General features: G+C 43.8%; 1 protein-coding gene across 1 annotated transcript in view; it reads left to right on the plus strand.

Annotated features, from left to right (window-relative positions):
- The window catches only part of ZHX2 (zinc fingers and homeoboxes 2), a 75,855-nt gene extending 66,552 nt beyond the window's left edge, over positions 1 to 9,303 (plus strand). The window contains exon 4 of the mRNA XM_032222430.1: positions 8,078 to 9,303. The gene's annotated coding sequence lies outside the window, so the exon portion shown is untranslated. The remainder of the gene's footprint in view (positions 1 to 8,077) is intronic.
- The last annotated feature ends 3,371 nt before the right edge of the window (positions 9,304 to 12,674 follow it).

Below are 12,674 nucleotides of genomic sequence, written 5' to 3' on the forward strand. Positions count from 1 at the left end.
TGGCTGGAAACCAAAAAAGCAGCTGGCAACGTCCCACAGAGAGGGCTCTGCGTGCCACCTCTGGCATGCTTCCCATAGGTTCGCCATCACGGCACCAGACCAAACTGGTTCTCTTTTCTTCCTCTCCCATATGATATTCATTATATACATTTAGTTCAGAACAGATAAAAAGAAACACTTGATTATGTAGCATACAGCTTGAATATATGGCGTCTGGTGCTATCAAATATGAAGATGGGTCACGTATTAAATACGGACTGAATAAATCCGCGTGGGATTCGACTATCAGTGATAGTCTTGATAGCTGTGGATTGCTTCCAACATTCTTAATTACTATCCTATACAGACCCACAAGAAGGGAGCATCAGTGGAGCTGAGCTCTTACCCTTCTGACATGCTTATGAGTTTCCTTAATGCATCTGACTGGCTACAGAAAGGTGGACAACAGAAACCTGATCCAGTCAAGCTTTTCTTAAGATTTTGTTATTGATCCCTTTTCTATCTCGCCTTTCTGCTTCTATACTCCCAAATCCTGCAAGGTTGATTGAAAGTGAATGATGAAAGATTGTGACCAGCAAAAATTTCCTGGTTGAACTTCAAGCCTCAATCATAATTTCCTGGCAGCACCTCAACTACTGTTCCAAAATAGCAGTTAAAAACAAAGCCCGTTTGCATCACATGAAACACTGTTTTGGATTATCAAAATATTATATATATAAATGGCTGTGTGTGTGTGTGTATGTTCCAGCATAATTCTGGAACACCTTAAGCAATTTCAACCAAACTTGGTACACAGATGACTTACTCTCTGAAAATAAATACTGTAAGACACCCCTAATAACCCTCAGGGTGCATGTTCTGTTAAGATACAGCCTGTTGTGCCTTAAAATGGCTTCTACTGTTCAGCGCAGTGGAGTTGCCATGGTAACAGCTTCACAGTACTCCACAAGGGGGCTCCCTCTGGTACGGGGGGAAATCCAACATTAGAAATCCTGTTTAATACAGGATTAGGATAAATAAATACCCGGGCAACTCCCTCATTCCATTCACAGCCCAATAAACTAAAATGTGACTGCCTTTTGGACACTACACAGCTGGCCAGTGTTTATGACCATTTGCAGCACTCCCTGGTCACCTGACCCATGATTTATGGTATTTTTGCCAGAAATGCATATTTATGTCCATTTTCTTGCAAAAAATGCCCCATCCCCCCCCCCCTTTTTTCCCGTATCTAGTTTCTGTGTACAAACTTTAAACCACCAAAATGAAGCTACTTTCTTGGCCAAAAATAAATCGATACATGTTTTTCTGGTAGATGATGTACCAGCACATGGGCTGTGCTCTGTCTCTCTCCACATTCACATAGTGTGTGTGTTGTTATCTACTCAGAGCCTCCATTTGAGCATAATGGATTTACATTTAGACCTTCCAACTCTCAACCGATAACTTCCAAATAATATGAGGGAGGCCAGATCCGCCAGCCTCCCTTAATGTTATTCCATGCACAATTTTGAACCATCCTGTAGCAAACAGTGAGTTTGCTAAACAACTGTGATGTTTGCTTTACAACGACCATGTTCCCTTAATGGCCATTACAAAAAAGATGATAGAATTAGGTGCAGAGAAGGGATCCATTTAGCGTCCGTTATAACGTACAACCGAAATTTCGGGCACAATTCCAGTCATAAATTGAGGATTAATTGTATTCAGGAGAAAGGGCAACAGTGGCCATTAATGTTTAAGATTAATTTATCTTAACTGATTAAACACAAAAACAGAATTAATAATCCAAGAAGGTGGGTTTTTTTTAATACTCCACCCACGTTTCCTTTTCTTCCTGTTTGGATAACTCTTCTTTCATTCATATTTTAACCTTCCCATTCAAGATCCAAAAATGTGCCCTCTAGTGGGGAGAAAAAATCAATATTCTTACAATTGTGTAAACATATGCTTTAAACCACATTCCAGTATAAAATAAGCAATGTTTAAAATTACAGAGTTCACTCAGATTAGTGAATCAGATGGGTGCATGATGGTCCTGTAATATTTGCATATCAGAACAATGATGTATGTTTCACTTTTTAAAAAGACTTTTGAAGAAGGAAACCCTTCATGTCAAAAATAGGTTTCAAAGTGCATTAGTTATATCTAATACTGCTGCCTGGTGATAAAATGAAAACTCTTTGCAGACTAAAAAAGTATGTTGCCTCCAGCATTATTTTCATTCCAAAAATGCCCGTGAGTTTCACATATGCTCCAGAGCCACCCGCTAGAACATTAAAATTGTGAGAGTGGGTGCATCCACCTGTCAGAAAATATTTTATTTTGGATTAATGCAACGCATTCTCTATGGAGCTGTCTTTAAATATCACTCAGAAGCTACAGCTCGTCAGAATGCTATAGTGCTAATACCCTGTTTCCCCGAAAATAAGACCTCCCTGAATAATAAACCCAATCCGGTTTTTGAGTGCATGCGCTAAAATAAGCCCTCCCCTAAAATGTTTAAACGTATGTGCAGCCGGTTCCTGCCATTTGCGGGGGGGGGGGGAGAAGTGGGGCACATGCATGACATCCACCTGCCATCTGTGCAGAATGGCCTCGCGGCGGCTGCTTCCAAAACCCCAGTTACCATGCCCCTTCTCTTAGTGGCAGCCACAAAAAGAGCGGAAGGCCCAATGACTGGCAAGAGTGTGCCAGAAACAGAGACAGAACTGCTGGCCTTCTCTAGATCTGCTGATCCGCGGGCTGTGGGCCGAGGTTAAGGGGCCTCCTACGCCTCAAAAATAATAAGACCTCCCCCAAAATAAGGCCAAGCACTTATTTGGGGGGGGGGGGTCAAAAGAAAATAAGACTCTGTTGAGCCGAGGTGGCGTAGTGGTTAAGGTGCAGTACTGCAGGCCACTTCAGCTGACTGCTATCTGCAGTTCAGCGGTTCTAATCTCACCGGCTCAAGGTTGACTCAGCCTTCCATCCTTCCGAGGTGGGTGAAATGAGGACCCAGACTGTGGGGGCAATATGCTGACTCTGTAAACCGCTTAGAGAGGGCTGAAAGCCCTATGAAGCGGTATATAAGTCTAGCTGGTATTGCTATTGTTTTCAGGGAAACACGGTAGTTCTGGGTGAACCTCAATATGTCCATATAATGCCAATATTTGGTGAGTACACGAGTACCAGCTGGGTTCTGGATGCTATTGAAAATTACATTAACAGTTACCACTTTTAAAGCCCTATGTGGACCAAAGCCTTGTTACTTGCTGAATGTCCTGTCCTCAATTATTGCGGCCCATTCAGGAACATCTGGCAGGCGTGGTGTGCTCCAGTTTCTATCTCTTAAGCCAGGACTCTCCAAATTTGGCGACTTTTAAGATTTGTGGACTTCAACTCTCAGAATTTTGAAAGTTCCCTGGGGAATTCTAGGAGCTGAAGTCCATAAGTTTTAAAGTTGTCAAATTTGGAACACTCTGGTTTAAAGCATGACATCGTATGGGACCCAGGAGAAGTGTGCTTTGTCCGCTGTTGCACCTTTCCTCAGAGAGTCTTCTTCTCATGAGTCAGACACCACCAATCCTGCCAATCTTGCAAAGTCTTGAGGCCCTGTTTATTTTTTTCACAGGCTCTGAGTCAGGAGGATTGGTAAACCCATCTGGAGTAAGTATTTCAATTGCTGAATGCCTCCCAGCATAATTTGGTTCATGCTTTATTCCATTTCATCAGTGCTTGTATATTTTTATAGCTGGGTTAACTGTATGCCATCCTGAGCCATATACCAAGAGAGTGGCTGTGCAAGAGATAGGATCTGGAGAACACCAAGCCTCCCAGATCTTACTAAATGGGCAACAATAATTGACTGCCAATAAAATGTAGAGATGGCTAATCTCTAATCTAACCTAAGTGGATGACCAAGAGCCACTTATGGTGGTGTCGTTAAAGGCACCCGAACCTGAAGACTTAGGGTGGAGTTTTAGGCCCACGTTTGACTTGAAGCAGTGGTGAAATTCAAAACTTTTTACTACCGGTTCTGTGGGCATGGCTTGGTGGGCATGGCAGGGGAAGGATACTGCAAAATCTCCATTCCCACCCCTACTTGAGAGACCGCCTTCTGCCAATTACCTCCCTGCGACCAATTAGATCTCATAGATTAGGCCTCCTCCGAGTTCCATCTGCCAGCCAGTGCCGGCTGGCAATTACAAGGAGGAGAGCCTTCTCAGTAGTAGCTCCGACCCTTTGGAACGATCTCCCCGTGGAGATTCGTACTCTCACCACCGTCCAGGCCTTCCGCACAGCCCTTAAGACCTGGCTAGCCCGTCAGGCCTGGGGACAAAGATAATTGCCCCCACCCGAATGATGTATGAATGTTGCCCATTATTTTATTTTATGTTGTCTGTGTTATTGTTTGTATATCCCTCCCTTGATTTTATGTAAGCCGCCCTGAGTCCCCTCAGGGAAAAGGGCGGCCTATAAGTGTTAATAAAACCTTAAACCTTAAACTCGGGGGCCAGCCAGAGATGGTATTTGCCAGTTCTTCAAACTACTCAACATTTCCGCTATCAGTGTTCCAGAACCTGCTGAATTTCACCCCTGACTTGAAGGCAGCTGAATGACTGTAGGTCACCCCACTCCCTTAGCCCCAGGAAGGGTAGAACAGATGACTTCTGAAGATATAGGCAACTATATCTATGAAACTATGAATTGGTTTCATCTAAATAGTTGTGACTACTTAAGGAGAAATTTTCTGACAGTGAGATAATCAACCAATGGAGCAGAAGTTTGGGAAGCTTCATCATTGGAAACCTTCAAGAAGAGACGTGACTGCCATGTGTCAGAAATGATGCAGGGTCTGCTTGGGCAGGGGGTTGGACTAGATGTCCTACAAGGTAACTTCCAATTCTGTTAATCAGTATCGTATCCAAGTTGGGTTTCATCGTTGTTAATAATTCCAGGTTAGGCTCCAAGGGACAATAATACTGAAAGAATTGGAGCTGAGTTTCAAGGAAAATTGTGCTCCTCCACACACACTCTTGCTTAGCCACACCCATTTTTGAACATGTGTCATGACGTTGCACACATCACTTCATAAGGGGTGAGGATTAGTTTGCAATGCGCAATTCGTCATTCTGACCAAACTTTCCAATTCCGAAAGAGTTCTGAAGGAAAGTGGATTAAACACATCAAGTGACGGGCCACAAGAAGTCCATTGAACCAATTGTGGAGAGAATGAATGAGGACGGAAGTGCAAAAGCATCCTATGAAGGAAGAGAAAGTCATGATTGGATGAAATTGAAAATCATGATTGGATGAAACTGATCCTCCTCCGAATGAAGGAGGTGGGGAATTTAATGAATCGAAGACAGCATAGGAAGCCTTATCTGGATGTGATTGATGGAAGAAGCAAGGATGATTTGCAAGAATAAAAGGTTTTGAGTGGCTTACTGAATGGTGTGAATTACATTTCATCCCATTTCTTTTTTCCTACCACGTTTGTGTGTATGTATTTCTTTTATGTATTCATTTTTCATCAAATTCATAGATCCCCATCTCACAAACAGGCGGGCAGCATAAACCAAAACTAAAACAAACAATACATACAAAATAGTGGTGAATATCATTCTTAAAAGCTTTTTAAGATTATAAAAAATATAAAACTAAAAGAAAAACAACCGGGAGGGGGGGAATAGGTGTTAATAACAGTGGAGACATTTCAATATTTCAGCAGTCCCCCTGAGGTTACCCAGCTCTAATGCCACAACAGGGTTTGATGGACTTCCAGAGAGACAAAATGGACACCGGCCTCATTTCAGGGAGGACTCCATAATGTGGGCACATCTGAAAAGGCCCACTGGCTAGGACCCGCCGAGTGTAGCTCCCTAGTCCAGGGGTCTCCAACCTTGGCAACTTTTAAGACTTGTGGACTTCACCTCCCAGAATTCCTCAGCCAGCTAGACCTGCAGCATGCCCTCTCTGCTGGGTTTAGCAAGACTTGGGCAGACGTAATTGGAGGGAGGAATTCCCTCAAGTATCCCAGTCCCATGCCATGTAGAGCTTTAAAAATCAAAACTAGAACCTTGAATTGGCCCTGGAAACAGACTGGCACCCAAGGCAACTGGCGGAGTGGAGATAGAATATATGTCCTTCAAGAAGCCGAGGTGGCGCAGTGGTTAAATGCAGCACTGCAGGCTACTTCAGCTGACTGCAGTTCTGCAGATTTGTAGATTTATTTATTTATAGGCCGCCCTTTTCCCTGAGGGGACTCAGGGCGGCTTACAATCAAAAAAGGAAGGGGAGTGTAGGACAATACAAAAAAAGAAATGTGCACAAAGTAAATTAGACAGTAAAACTCAACATTCACTCAGCATTCGGGAGGGGCAAAAATAAGATTATCCCCAGGCCTGACGGGCTAGCCAGTTCTTGAGGGCTGTGCGGAAGGCCTGGACGGTGGTGAGGGTACGAATCTCCACGGGGAGATTGTTCCATAGTGTCGGAGCCGCAACAGAGAAGGCTCTCCTCCGAGTAGTCGCCAGTCGGCACTGACTGGCGGATGGAATACGGAGGAGGCCAACTCTATGCGATCTGATGGGACGCAGGGAGGTAATTGGCAGAAGGCGGTCTCTCAAATAGCCAGATCCACTACCATGGAGCGCTTTATAGGTGGTGAGTAGGACCTTGAAGTGCACCCGGAGATCAACAGGTAGCCAGTGCAGCTCACGGAGGATCGGTGTTATGTGGGCGAACCGTGGTGCGCCCACGATCACTCGCGCGGGCCGCATTCTGGACTAGCTGAAGTCTTCGGATGCTCTTCAAGGGCAGCCCCATGTAGAGCACATTACAGTATTCCAGCCTGGAGATCACAGTTCGGCTGTTCAAATCTCACCGGCTCAGGGTTGACTCAGCCTTCCATCCTTCCGAGGTGGGTAAAATGAGGACCCGGATTGTTGTTGGGGGCAATATGCTGACTCTGTAAACCACTTAGAGAGGGCTGAAAGTCCTATGAAGCGGTATATAAGTCTAACTGTGACCCCAAGACTGGACTACTGCAATGCGCTCTACATGGGGCAGCCCTTGAAGAGCATTCGGAGACTTCAGCTCGTCCAGAACGCAGCCGCGTGAGCGATTGTGGGTGCACCTCGGTACACCCACGTTACACCTATCCTCCGCGAGCTGCACTGGCTGCCTATTGGTCTCCGGATACGCTTCAAGGTGCTAGTCGTCACTTATAAAGCCCTTCATGGTATTGGACCTGGGTACTTGAGAGACCGCCTGCTGCCAATTACCTCCCAAAGACCCATTAGATCCCACAGATTAGGCCGCCTCCGTATTCCATCTACTGGCCAATGTCAACTGGCTACCACCCGGAGGAGGGCCTTCTCTGTGGCTGCTCCGGCCCTCTGGAACGAACTCCCCGCGGAGATTCGGACCCTCACCTCCCTTCAGGCTTTCCGTATAGCCTTTAAAACCTGTCTGTTCCGGCAGGCCTGGGGTTGACGAGTTCCCTTCCCCGCTCGAATTGTGTGACTGTTGATTGTTTTTTTAATTTTTCTCTGTATCTTGTCTGTTTTTGTTGCCTTGTGTGTACTACCCCCCTCCCCTGGGTTTATTAGCCACCCTGAGTCCCTCCGGGAATAAGGCGGCATATAAATGCAATAAACCTTTAAACTTTTAACTGCTATTGCTATAAGAAACACACATAACTGACAGCGCTGCTGTATCCTGTACCACATGAAGCTTCCGGAGTCTTCCTCCCATCTTCAAATCTTTTGACTTGCGATTTCTTACTTTCTTTTTCTGCACGTTATAGCCCATTACATGGCCATAAGAGCACAATAAGGAGGGTGTTAATTGTTTGCATGCATGGAATTTAGCCAACTTGCATGCCAAGGAAAGGTGGGACTCCAATATCAGAGGACCTATTAGGTCTTCTTACTGGACTGCCTACAGGAGGTCCATTCCATTTCATAAAGCACCTGGAATAATGAAACATGTTTGTAGACTGTCCACCTTGCATGTAAATATTAGGCTGGAAAAACCCAACTTTCCAGCTTGCTGTAAACTTCCGCCTAAGCCTTTGTTTTCTCATTTATAGGCATTTCATTCCGCATTGTAGTCCTTGTGTTTTCACAAGCACACGGTTACTAATCCTGGGATCATATAAGGCCTTCGGAAGTAGGATAGTCACGTTTGGACTCCAGAACCACGCTCAAGGTGGAAGAAGAGATCGTCTCTGGCTTATTTGGAGAAGTTTCATGTGCCAAAGTCCCACTTGGGGGATTTTTCTTTTAAAAAAAGGGGGGGGGTCCTTGTATATAAACTTCCCCTGTAGCGTGTTGCTTTCTTCATTTCTTGGTGACTTCTTTGTATACTTACACTGCAGAGATTGAGGGGTTTTTTTGCTACCTTTTTTGTTAATAGATCATTTTCGTCTGATAGCAGTACGCCATCCAATCCATTTCCTACAAATTGGTAATTCCTGTCTCTATCCTTATGATAGTTTGGAAACTTTTTGGCCTGCTGTATTAATTCCTACCACTAAAAAAGATACTGCTATAAACAAGGTGCAGCGATTAATTGGATTAGAAGTCAGGGGACTGGGAGTTCTAGCTCTGCCTTAGGCACAAAGCCAACTGGGTGATTTGGGGCCAGTCATTCCCTCTAGGAAGAAGATATCGACAAGCTACTTGGCCAAGAAAACTGCTGGGACTTCCATTCCTACAACGTCAAGGCAACTTGATGGATTATGACAATTGTTTCAGTGGAAGTTGTAATCATCTCGTTTTGCACATTTTTATCTTCCCAAACGATTCGTTTGCATTCATCTCGTTCACGTTTTACACGTTGGCTTCTTCCGCGCATTTTACACGTTGGCTGGTGGGCATTCTTCTCTCTGCATGGAAAGTAATCTTCGTCAAATTAGGAAAACAAATCTGTTAATTCAGCCAGTAAATTCACCATTTGCCAAACAGTTGGACCCAGCACACTAGAGATGTCAAGTGCTGTTGCTTGAGCCAAGTGCATTTCTGCTACCGGTAGTACAATCGGCAACACTTTGCAACAGAGGGCTCAAGCTTTATACCTTGTTTATGATATTTTTTTGTGTGTTGGTGAGTTTTGAGCTAGATTCTAGCTTCTAGCACTTTTATTCTTCGGTGACTGCTGAGAAGAGAGGGAGAAATATTGAATTATCGTCTCTCTTTGATAAAAAAAATTTAGATGACTTTCGCATGGTTTGGAGAAAATGTTCCTTTTTCCTCCAATACACCCTGCTTAACCTTAATGCTAGAGATTTTAATTAAAGAGACACTTTTCTAACAATTGTTTGTTTGTCGTGATTCAGTACAACGTTTTGATAAAGATTTTCCTCTGGCCTCTATTTTTTTAAAGCAGTAACTTGTATTTCAGAGTGAGTCCAATTCATCTAGAAGACACCAGGATGTTAAGTCTTCTGTGTAACATGTGGACAATTCAATTATCCAGCATTAACAACCTGAGAATTTGGGTAGAAACAACACAATCCTGATAATGTAAGGTTAATTTATCAGAGAAAGAGACAGGCGCTGTGGTTTAAATCATTCTTCCTTTTTAGTCTGAATTAGGCATCTAGAATCGTGATGGAGAACCTATGGCACGCATGCCACAGGTGGCACGCGGAGCCATTTCTGAGGGTACATGAGGCGTTGCCCTGTCAGCTCCAGTGTGCATGTGCACACTGGCCAGCTGATTTTCAGCCGTATTTCGCCCTCTGGAAGCTTCCCTGAATCATCCAGAGGGCAAAAAAAAAAACTAATGAACAAACCGGACGTTCGGAAACGGCTTTCCAGTTTGCACATTGGGCTATTTTTCGCCCTCCCCAGGCGCCTAGAAAACTTCTGGAGCCTGGGCAGGGTGAAAAACAGACCTACTGGGCCAACTGGAAGTCGGAAAATGTGCCATTTCTGACCTCCAGAGGGCGCCCCCCAGGGAGGGGCCGGGGACACCGTTTTTGCTCTCCCCAGGCTTCAAGGAAGCCATGCACGGGCAGTGGGGGGGGGAGGGTGATCATACACGCATGCACAGTTGGCATGGCATGTGGGGGGCATTAAATTATGGGGTGGCCATGCAAGCAAGCGCGATAGCACATGCGCACGCTTTTGGCACCCGAGGTGAAAAAGGTTCGTCATCACTGATGTAGAATATATCTTCTAGAAACCCTTGGCAAACTTGTGTCTAGGCCAACTCGCCGTAGCCAACTCGCCGTGGGACACCTCACCAAACCCAATTCACGGTGGGCGAAGTTACACATACCGAAGAGATGGTGGAGTAGAATCATTAAGGAAAGGACGCAAAAGGAGGAACAAGATGAAATGTGAATGACAAAAAATTATTTTTGAAAATTATTTTAAATACTTAAATTGAACTGTTGAATTCGTCCGAGTTGGCTGCAGTGAGTTAGCAGCAGCAAGTTTTCCCATGATGCACATTCAAAGGAGAATATCTACGACAACTAAAGGGCCTGGAAGGAAAGGATTATGAGAAATGGTTGGAAGTGTGGGGAAACTGCAGTTATGATCATTCTGTCTTTGTAGATGATTTTGCTAGAGGTTGTAGAGGTTTCTGTAGACAATGGGGCAGAATTTTTCAAAATCTTTCCAGAAGACGAGAATAACTTGGTTGTACAGGTAATCCTCGATTTACAACAGTTCATTAGTGACCGTTCAGAGTTACAATGGCACTGAAAAAAGTGACATATCTGTTTTTCACAGTTACAACCTTTGCAGTATCCCCCATGTGATTAAAATTCAGATGCTTGGCAACTGACTCATACTTACAACCGTGGCAGCATCCCATGGCTCTTCTGATAAGTAAAGTTAATGGGGACGCCAGATTCACTTAACAACCAGGTTACTAACTTATCTACTGCAGTGATTCACTTAACCACTGTGGCAAGAAATGGCGTAAAATGGGACAAAACTCACTTAACAAATTCTCACTTAACAACATAATTTTTGGCCTCTATTGTGGTCATAAATCGAGGACTGCCTGTACTTCAGCAACTTCTGGAGAGGCACAGGTTTCTCACCCGTAGACAGCCAAAATAGCATGCTATATTAGGATTGGGAAAGTAGAGTGCTCATTTTTTCTAAGCCAGGAAAAATGTCTGTTTCAAGTTGTTTTCAGCATCTTGTGTTGGATTCAAAACTCTTGAAGTTACAACATGGCAATATAAAGAAATACAGAACCAAAAATAAACAACCAGTTACAGTTTTACAGCTTTAATTTAAAACTTTACCAATGACGAAAACAAACAAAAAAAAAGAATTTAGTTACAAAAAGAGAAGTTGTCTATACAAAAGAATAGAGGTACCTGTTTCACAACAGAATCTGCCCTTGACATTACCAACTTAAAACCAAAATCCGGATTAAAGTGCTTCAGGGGAACAAAGCAATCCCGAAGAGTCATAAGAGTGAATTACATTTAGGAAAGTAATATGATATGACTGTTGCAGACCAATTTTTGAATGAAATCATTGCTCCTGAAAAACCAGCATTTCAAGAAAAATTGTAGACAAAGGCTGTTCTCTTTAATAAATAGGATTTCCACATGCAAAGATCTGCTATGTGGAGATGCAAAGAACCAAATCCAATTTTGAGGATAGAACTGTCTTCCCTCACCTGTCCTCACCTATCTGAATTACTACAAGGGGTAGCTAGACCACAAGCCACTATCAAGGCATCTCCCCCATACGTATAACCTGGTTATCTGGGTGTCCTTCCTGATTATCTGAAGTTATTCAGAGATAAACAATTTGATTTGATTGATTGATTTGATTTTATTATATTTACATGCCGCCCTTTTCCCCCCGAAGGGGACTCAGGGCGGCTCACAATTCAAATCAAGGAAGGGGGGTACAAACAAAAATTTAAAAAACGAAACATAACAATGCATAATTTAAAAACACACAACAGTCATACCATTCGAGACGGGGGCAACAGTTCTTTAGCCCCAGGCCTGTCGGAACAGCCAGGTTTTAAGGGCTTTGCGGAAGGCCTGGAGGGTGGTGAGGGTTCGAATCTCCACGGGGAGTTCGTTCCAGAGGGTCGGAGCAGCCACAGAGAAGGCTCTCCTCCGGGTAGTCGCCAGTCAACACTGGCCGGCGGATGGAATTCGGAGGAGGCCTAATCTGTGGGATCTAATCGGTCTAGTGGAGGTGATTGGCAGCAGGTGGTCTCTCAAGTACCCAGGTCCAATACCATGTAAATCTACTGCCCCACTTTCTGCCTATTTTATGCTAGTAAGGGTGGAACACATTAGGAATTGATCTCTTTATGTTCCCGCAAACATGGGAGGTAAATTGTCGTTACCAGTTCCCACAACTGAAGAACTAAGTTGCTGTTCTGTTCATCAGAACATCTCTTTCACTGTGAAAAATGCTAGGAAGATAAGAGAAACAATTATTAATTTTTCATTGTTTATTTGCATGTCATGCTCCATGGAGGAAACCTTGCCTCCATAGAAATCCAACAAAAAAGTCCAAGTAAACGTTCCCCCAGCAATATATTTCTAAAGAACTACCAGAATAACTTTCCAACAATGGGAGAATTTCATTTGGAGATATGTTTTTCTTTTCCTTCTTTCTCCCAAGTCAAGGAATTCATATCATGATTGGGAAAACTGCCCTAATCTCGATTCCTCCTTTTATTATTAT

Source organism: Thamnophis elegans, chromosome 8 (assembly GCF_009769535.1).
Source record: "Thamnophis elegans isolate rThaEle1 chromosome 8, rThaEle1.pri, whole genome shotgun sequence".
Lineage (NCBI taxonomy): Eukaryota > Metazoa > Chordata > Lepidosauria > Squamata > Colubridae > Thamnophis > Thamnophis elegans.